This window comes from Octodon degus, unplaced genomic scaffold (genome assembly GCF_000260255.1).
Source record: "Octodon degus isolate 3935 unplaced genomic scaffold, OctDeg1.0 scaffold00031, whole genome shotgun sequence".
NCBI classification, from domain to species: domain Eukaryota; kingdom Metazoa; phylum Chordata; class Mammalia; order Rodentia; family Octodontidae; genus Octodon; species Octodon degus.
Genome location: NW_004524607.1, coordinates 650,931 through 658,715, shown reverse-complemented (window position 1 = coordinate 658,715; position 7,785 = coordinate 650,931). Strand labels below are relative to the sequence as shown.

The following is a 7,785-nucleotide window of genomic DNA, read 5'->3' as shown; positions in this document are numbered from 1 at the left end:
GCTGGTGCAGGATAGGGGGAAGCTCTCCCATACACTCACTGGGCCTGGGCTAGAACTGGGTCTGGGGGTTCCGGGAACGCAGCAGAAATTCCTACTCTGACCTCTCTTAATTAAAGCTAGAAGCACTTATAAAACACTGTCAAACTCCATGAATAAAGGGATCTAAAAGCCAGTTGGTTACAATTGCTATGCCTCAAAATGTTTATAAATTTACCTGTTAGCTCAAATGCTTATGCTTTGATTATACAAGCTCTAATTTCCCAGAAAATTTGTTCTTTCTTAGAAGATACCAAACCAGTTGATCAAGCAGGTAAGTCCTGTATCAAACATGCTAGATTACATTTAGATTCCCTTCACTGGCACCCACCAGATTTTATCTATAGAGATATATTAAGGACTTAACTATCCACCTCATATAGCCCAGGTAAGCTAAGCCTTCTCAGCATTTCCTGACTCATTAAAAGAGAAGTCAACTTCATGTTTCTTGGGCAGGATTGCCTGCAGGAAGCCTTAAAACCAAAAAGTTGTACCTTGTTTAGTGGGCCCCAGATATCTGACACAAGCTGCAGAAGTTAGAAGGGTTTGCAGGAATAAATTGGTCTCAGTTCACATGTTTCATAGTAGAAAGAATACTGAATGGAAATATAGACAGAAAATGAGAATAGTGATACTAGCAGCCTGCAGGAATGAAGGCCATTTGGGAAATGGAGAAAACATTATGCTTCCCTGGATCCAGATAGAGAAAAGAGACATTTCAAGCAAAAATGTCCAAAGCTGCTAGAGAGGAAAAAAAAGTGTTCATGATGGAGTCAGAGGAAGTTTCAGATTGAGGTGGTCATGAGTCTTCCCCTCTCAGCCTAAGGGAACCCATGTTAATTGCCAATATAAGGAGAAAGCTTGTTAAACTTTTAATAGATGCTCATGCAGATGTCAGTAGTTACTCAGCCAGTGGCCCCACTTGCAAACTGGAGAGTACTGTGTTTTCCCTATTTCTGGTGATTCATGTGCTCCAAGAAATAGTAGAGTTACTGACACATAAAAGGCTAGTTTGAGATAATACCCAATGGGCATGGAAGATAAAGAGATCAAACCTCACATTTAAGAAATCTCTGTTAATGGACCTACAAAAAGTTCTGGATAGTCTTTTTATAATTACAAACTTTAAAGGGTTATTACATCCCAGATCCCTCTACTAATGTTGCAATAGCTGTTCAAAATATTAAGTGTCAAAGCAATGGTACGTAAAATGCTGAGGTCCCCGGAACCTATCTTTATCATCTTTATTGAAGTCATGACTGTTTACTTGGTGAAAATCATTTTGACTGTATTCATAAGTATCCTACTGATGTTATTATTTGGCCCATGTATGTTTAATAGTTTCTTTGGCTTTGTCTCCTCCAGACTCAAAGCTATACACCTACCCAAGATGAAAATGTCTGGTGTCTATTGAAGGCTTTTAGGTAGAACCTCTGGAGAGTATCTCTGACTGCTGATCAACAACTATGGCCCCTTTAAGCCAGAAGAAGCCAGAGCAGTCATCACCCATGGTTCCTTGACAGCAGTTCAGGTCACTTCTTCAGAGGGGGAATGTTGTAGCCAAATGAATTAGATTGAAATATTATAAGCAGTCAGACAAGGCCAGGCCCTCAAGGACAATAGGGAAGACAAGGTGACTTTGCAACTTGGAAGAGACAGATACTCCCTATGGGCCAGACCTCAACACAAAAGAGGAAACAGTACTCACTTTGGCAGCAAATATACTAAAATTGGAATGATACAGAGAAGATCTGCAGGGCCTGTGTGCAAGGATGACACACAAATTCAGGAAGCATTCAATATTTTTAAGTGAGACGCTGACTCTTAATTTGAAGAATGAAAATGATTCAGGGAATCATATGACATTTTCAAAGGAAAGTTTGGCAGTTGATGTCTTTAATTTAGGATCTAATGTCAGCCTGGCAAAAATAAAGCAGGACTAGATGCTCACTGAAGACAATAAAAAACAAAACAGAGAAGTCTTCCTGAAAGTTATAAGACATTAGAACTGAATATAGAACAGACTTCTCAGGTTCTGCAGAAAGAGAAAGAAGCCACTATGAATTTGACCAAATATTTAGAAACTAGCCTGAAGACTTATATAGTTACCAGAATGAAAAAGTCTGGCCACTAAGGTGGAACTTATAAAAGAAATTAGGCATGTCAACATCAATGTTCATTTTAGGAATAACCTTTCAGATGCTATAAAAATGTTGGATGAAGGGTGTATTACTCCTTTAGCTTCTGTGAATGAATTAAGAGAAAATTTGGGCAGAATACAAGCTGGCTCAGGAGGAGATCCAAACATGTGATAATGTGAATGAAGGGAATAATTTGATTGCCAAAAGAAATGAAGTGCAACAGAAGCTAGACATGGCAGTACAAATTTTTATTCTGGAAGTAGATGAATTACCACTTTATAAGCGCTTACAGACCTTGCAGAATTTATCAACTTCTTTAGAAGCAGTGTATGTACAGGCCAAAAAAGGAATAAACTCTGAAGAAATACTTAGAAAATTTAATTATTGGAAGTGTGATAAAAGAAAGGAGTTTACCAGTGTTAAGAGTGAAACAGTTTAGGGCCGGGGAGATGGCTCAGTGAAATAAGCGTTTCCCTGGCAAGCGCAAGGGTCTGAGTTCAATCCCTGGTTCCGCCCCAAAAAAAAAAAAAAAGAGTGAAACAGTTTGCCTGGCAAGCACAAGGGTCTGAGTTCAATCCCCAGTTCCACCAAAACAAAAAAAAAAAAAAAGAGTGAAACAGATGTTTTCTAGAAAAGGCTGAGTCGTGTATTTGCAAAGAACCCTATAGCTATCTCCAATTGAGCAAGGTGATGCAGACAGGGAGATCATTTTTAGTACTTATAGTCAAGTACTGCAGAAGATCCATTCAGAAGAGAAGCTCATTGCTACCATACAGTCCAAATACATAAAGACAGTTTTGAGTTTAAAAAGCAAATGACTGAATATATAGATAAGAACTCCAGTGTGAATCACTTTCCTGAAGATGTATATAGATATCAGAATGAAAAAAATCTGGCCACTAAGGTGGAACTTCTAAAAGAAATGAGGCATGTCAACATTAATATTCGTTTTGGGAATGATCTTTCAGATGCTATAAAAATGTTGGATGAAGGGTGTGTCAGAAGAAACTGAAAGGCTTAAAAGATAACCTGAGATGGAAATTGGTTGAAGAGAATAATTTGGAGGAATCTGATGACCCTGATGGATCTGAAATTGAAAAAATAAAACAAGAAATAACACAGTTATGTAATAGTGTCTTTCTAGAAATTTACCATGAGAGGGAGGAATATGAGAAATTGAATAACTTGGCACAGAAATGGTTCCCTGAGTCGCCTCTTCTTTACACTGAAATAAGATTACTTAAATACGTGAATTCTGGAGGTCTTCTACTATGAATTTAGAGCAAGATCTTTTTGATGCTGAGCCCATGAAGGAACTTACCAACAAGCATCCTTTGGTACGCACTGAAGTTAATGGACAGACAGTGCTTTTAAAGGGATATTCTGTGGATTTAGACAAAGAAGCCAGGGTGATTCAGAGAGCAGCCACCTATCACAGAGCCTGGAGAGAAGCTAAAGAAGAGTCTGGATTATTACCACTAATATTCCTGTTTTTGTGTAAGTCTGATCCTGTGGCTTATCTCATGGTCCCATACTATCCTAGGGCAAACCTGAATGTTATTCAAGCCAATATACCTTTATCATCTGAAGAAGCTTTAAACATTATGAAAGGTGTTGCCCAGGGCTTGCATGCATTGCATAAGGCCGACATAATTCATGGATCACTTCATGAGAACAATATATTTGCTTTAAATCATGAACAAGGAATTGTGGGAGATTTTGATTTCACCAAATCTGTGAGTCAGCAGGCCTCAGTGAACATGATGGTTAGTGGTTTGACTTTGACATCACCTGAACTGAAAATTGGTAAGCCTCCTTCTCCAAGTTCAGACTTGTAGGCATATGGCTGCCTCTTATTGTGGCTTTTTGTTCAAAATCAAGAATTTGAGATGAATGAAGATGGAATCCCAAAAGTGGATCCATTCCATTTGGGTGATAATATCAGATCTCTCCTCTGTAATTTGATGTATTTTAGAAATTCAATGACTGCTGAGCAAGTTTTGACTGCTGAATGTTTCTTGCTACTGAAGGTGAAATCAATTCTGAACCCAAAAAGAGGTTGAATATAGTCAGTGTGAAAAGGAAGATGAATTAAAAATGGAGAACTTGAAAACATGTAAAGAAAAGACAAGAAATGGTGAAGCCAACATTGATTAACGTTAATACTTTGTTGTTGCAGATGTTCCTTTAAAAAAAAAGAAAAGAAACTTTTTGTTTAATAGGTCAGAGATCTGAAAATGTTCTGGAACTAGTTGGATAGTATCTTTGGTGTTCACGTTGTGAAAAATAAATGTTTGATTGTGGCAAAAAAAAAAAAAAAAAAAAAAAAAAAAAAAAAAAAGGAAACATACAGCTACATACTTCCATAGAGAAGGACATCAGTGATTGATATTCTAAATAGGCACCAATCATCTCGAAAGAGCCCAAGTAAGTCACTAACCCCACCCCCAGCAAGAAGAGACCCTGTCCTATATTCATGCCCACTTGCTATGTGACTTGCTTCCGCATTTGGTACTGGATTTAATCAGTTTTACCTGAGCAATGGTGCTTGTGATCTCATTGGCTGACCATAGTTGTGTCCCACCTCATGCCCACCTAAGTGAGTTCCCACATTCTCCACCACCTCAGACCTGCCTCATCACATGATTTTACTCTATACAAGTTCCTGGAAGAGATAGCTTCCCAGGGACCACCCACTCAGGGCACCCCTTCTGTCCCTCTCTCAGACAGTTTTCTTTCCCCCAATGAATATATTGTGCCCATAAAAATAAATAAATAAATAAATAAATAAATAAATAAATGTATGCTCATTTTGGGCTGGAGAGATATATCCACCATCTAAGCACATGTCTGGCAAGCACAGGGACTGGGTTTGATCCCCGGCACCACAGGCAGCGCTGGCCCCACCTCCAGGCACGCTGACCTGACCACCAAGATTGGACGTGGTGGTGCACGCCTGTAATCCCAGCACTAAAGAGGCTAAAAACAGGAGGATCACTATGAGTCTGAGCTGCATAGTGAAACCCTGTACCAAATACATTAAAAAAAGAAATAAAAAAACATTTTCATAAACTTCTTTGCAGCTCAGTATGCAAAAAAATCAAGAATTCACAAGAAATACATAGGGTGTTTTTTGTTTTTTGAGACAAGGCTCTGCTATGCAATTCAGGCTGTCCTTGAGCTCACTTTTTAGCCAGGCTGGACTCACTTGCAACAATCCTCCTGCCTTAGCCTCCCTAGTGCTGAGATTATAGGTATGGCCACCACTGCTGGCAGATTTTAGATCTTCTTTTTTGAACAGGGTAGTGAATGAAGGCAGGAGACATGAAAAGGAGTATTGCGGGACTGTCCTGCAACAATGTTGTATATGGTTAGATTACTGGACTTATGTGTAAACATATATAATTCTTTATTCCTATTTTTTAAATATAGTTTAATTTTATAAATTTTTTGTCATATTCTGTAGGGACTTAAAGTTTAACATATTAATACTTGATGAAAAATACCTGTTCCATATTATGCCTAAAATGTTTGATATTCAGGCAGATAGTGAGGTTAAACTCAACCACCTAGGTTATATCGTAATAACAAAAAGCTTCTCTCCTGGAAAGACAACAACCTAAGTTTGCAGACTGAGAAGAAGGAGGGCTGCAAGGAAAGGCAACATTTTGTCCCTAGCCTTCCAAGGTCAATTAAGACTCAGGACATATGAGACCTTGTACTGTAACATCATGTAACTCAGTTGTGTCCCAAATTTTCAGATCATGGAGATTATGGAGCCAAAGAGGAAAGTGATCGATGTAGTAGAGTGTGCCTAAGGAGAGTCACATGGAGAGAAAACATTCTCTCAGCCTGTCACAGAGAGCAAATTGGCCAAGCAATGGCTATGACTCATCTACATGGCTGACATTGACAAAGGATCTACAAGGTAGAGCCGAGGTACAGGGTCTCAGGATAAATCCTGAGGGGATTTCACTGACCTTCTCAGATACAAAAGCTATAATTCTTGTTACATAGGTCTTGCTTTATCTTGGTCTTAACCACCCAGCAGAAAAGTATAAAAATGAAGTATAAGAAGTAAAGCCATGGTGTTATATTGAGCTGTAGAGGACTCAGGTCAACAACTTCTGACATTGCCAGTCAAGTGGAAGACCCAAAACTATTATGGACTACTGGACTATCTTGGAATACTCTGCTGAGTTCACACACCTATAAAATTTAAATGATGGAACTAAACAAAAAAAGGGGATACAGATGAATGACCATATTGTATCTGAGTATTCAAAATGGTTAGGATAGATATATAGCTACAATCTCTTAATTCAATGAATAGAGGGATTTGTTCTAATTGTGTTTGTAAATAGGATATTGTGTCTCCATCTTGTACAACAAATAACCATTGGGAAGACAGTATGCAATGTGTTAATTATTGAAACTGTCCTATCAATTTGATTTGCTATCTCATTGCTATTTCTCAATAAAATTATAGAAAAAAAAAAGAAATAAGTTAAAATATAGCACAGGCTTTAAAAATGTTCCTTTCATGAATAATATCTGTCCTTAAAACAATTAAAAGTTGTACAGTGACAAAAGACAAAAAAAAAATAGATCCTCTTTTTTTGTGTGTGTACTAGGGACCAAACTCAGGACCTTGCACTTGCCAAAAATGCACTTGTGCCACTGAGCTATTGCCTCAGCCTAGATTTTTAAATATACATAAATTACCAAAAGTGAACCAAGAAGATTTAAATACTCTGAATAATCCAGTAACAAGCAATAAAATGAAGCAGTAATAAAAATCCTTCATCTGAGAAAAGCCCTGATTCATGTGGATTCACTGCTGAAGTCTACAGAAACCTCAGGGAAATTTGAACAGAAATACTCCTGAAAATTTTTAATAAAGATGATAGAGAAGGAGTAAATCCAAAGTCATTCCTGGAAGCTATTGTTTCCTGGAATCCAAAACCAGACAAATATCCAACTACAAAAGAGAATTATAGACCAATCTCTTTGATGATTATAGATGCAAATATCATTAGCAAGATGCTGGCAAAGGAATCCAACAAAATATCAAAAAGATCATATATCATGATGAGTTTGACTTCACACCAGGGGTGCAAGGACAGTTCAACATATTCAAGTCAATAAAAGGAATACATCACATAAGCCAAACCAAGGACAAAAATCACATTATTACCTTAATAACAGCATAAAAATATTTGACAAAATTTAACATCTTTTCATGATAAAAAAAAATTGAAAAAATAGATGTGCATGGACCTTATCACAATGGAATACAAGTACTTTTATCACAAAATTGTTTATGACAAAAATGTTGCCAGTATCATATTAAATGGAGAAAAACTGAAATCTGTTTCTCTAAACCAGAAACAAGACAAGGATGTCCAGTATCACTCCTGTACAACATTGTACTTGAAATATCAGCAAGAACTACCCAAGAGATAGTAAAGTTAAGCTTAACAGCCTTGGTTGTATGGTAATTACAATAAGTTTGTCTGCTGGAGGGTTAACAACCTAAGTTTGCAGACCAAAATTAGAGAAAAAGGAGGGCTGCAAGGAAAGCCAACATTTTGGCCCTAGCCTTCCA

At 37.6% G+C, this 7,785-nt stretch overlaps 1 non-coding gene and 1 pseudogene across 1 annotated transcript; both read left to right on the top strand.

Moving 5' to 3' along the window:
- Window positions 1-4,334, top strand: part of LOC101570118 — a 41,445-nt pseudogene extending 37,111 nt beyond the window's left edge.
- On the top strand, window positions 1,741-1,843 carry LOC111816397. Its single transcript, XR_002820801.1, has one exon. It is a non-coding gene; the product is annotated as a U6 spliceosomal RNA (small nuclear RNA).
- Window positions 4,335-7,785: the final 3,451 nt, after the last annotated feature.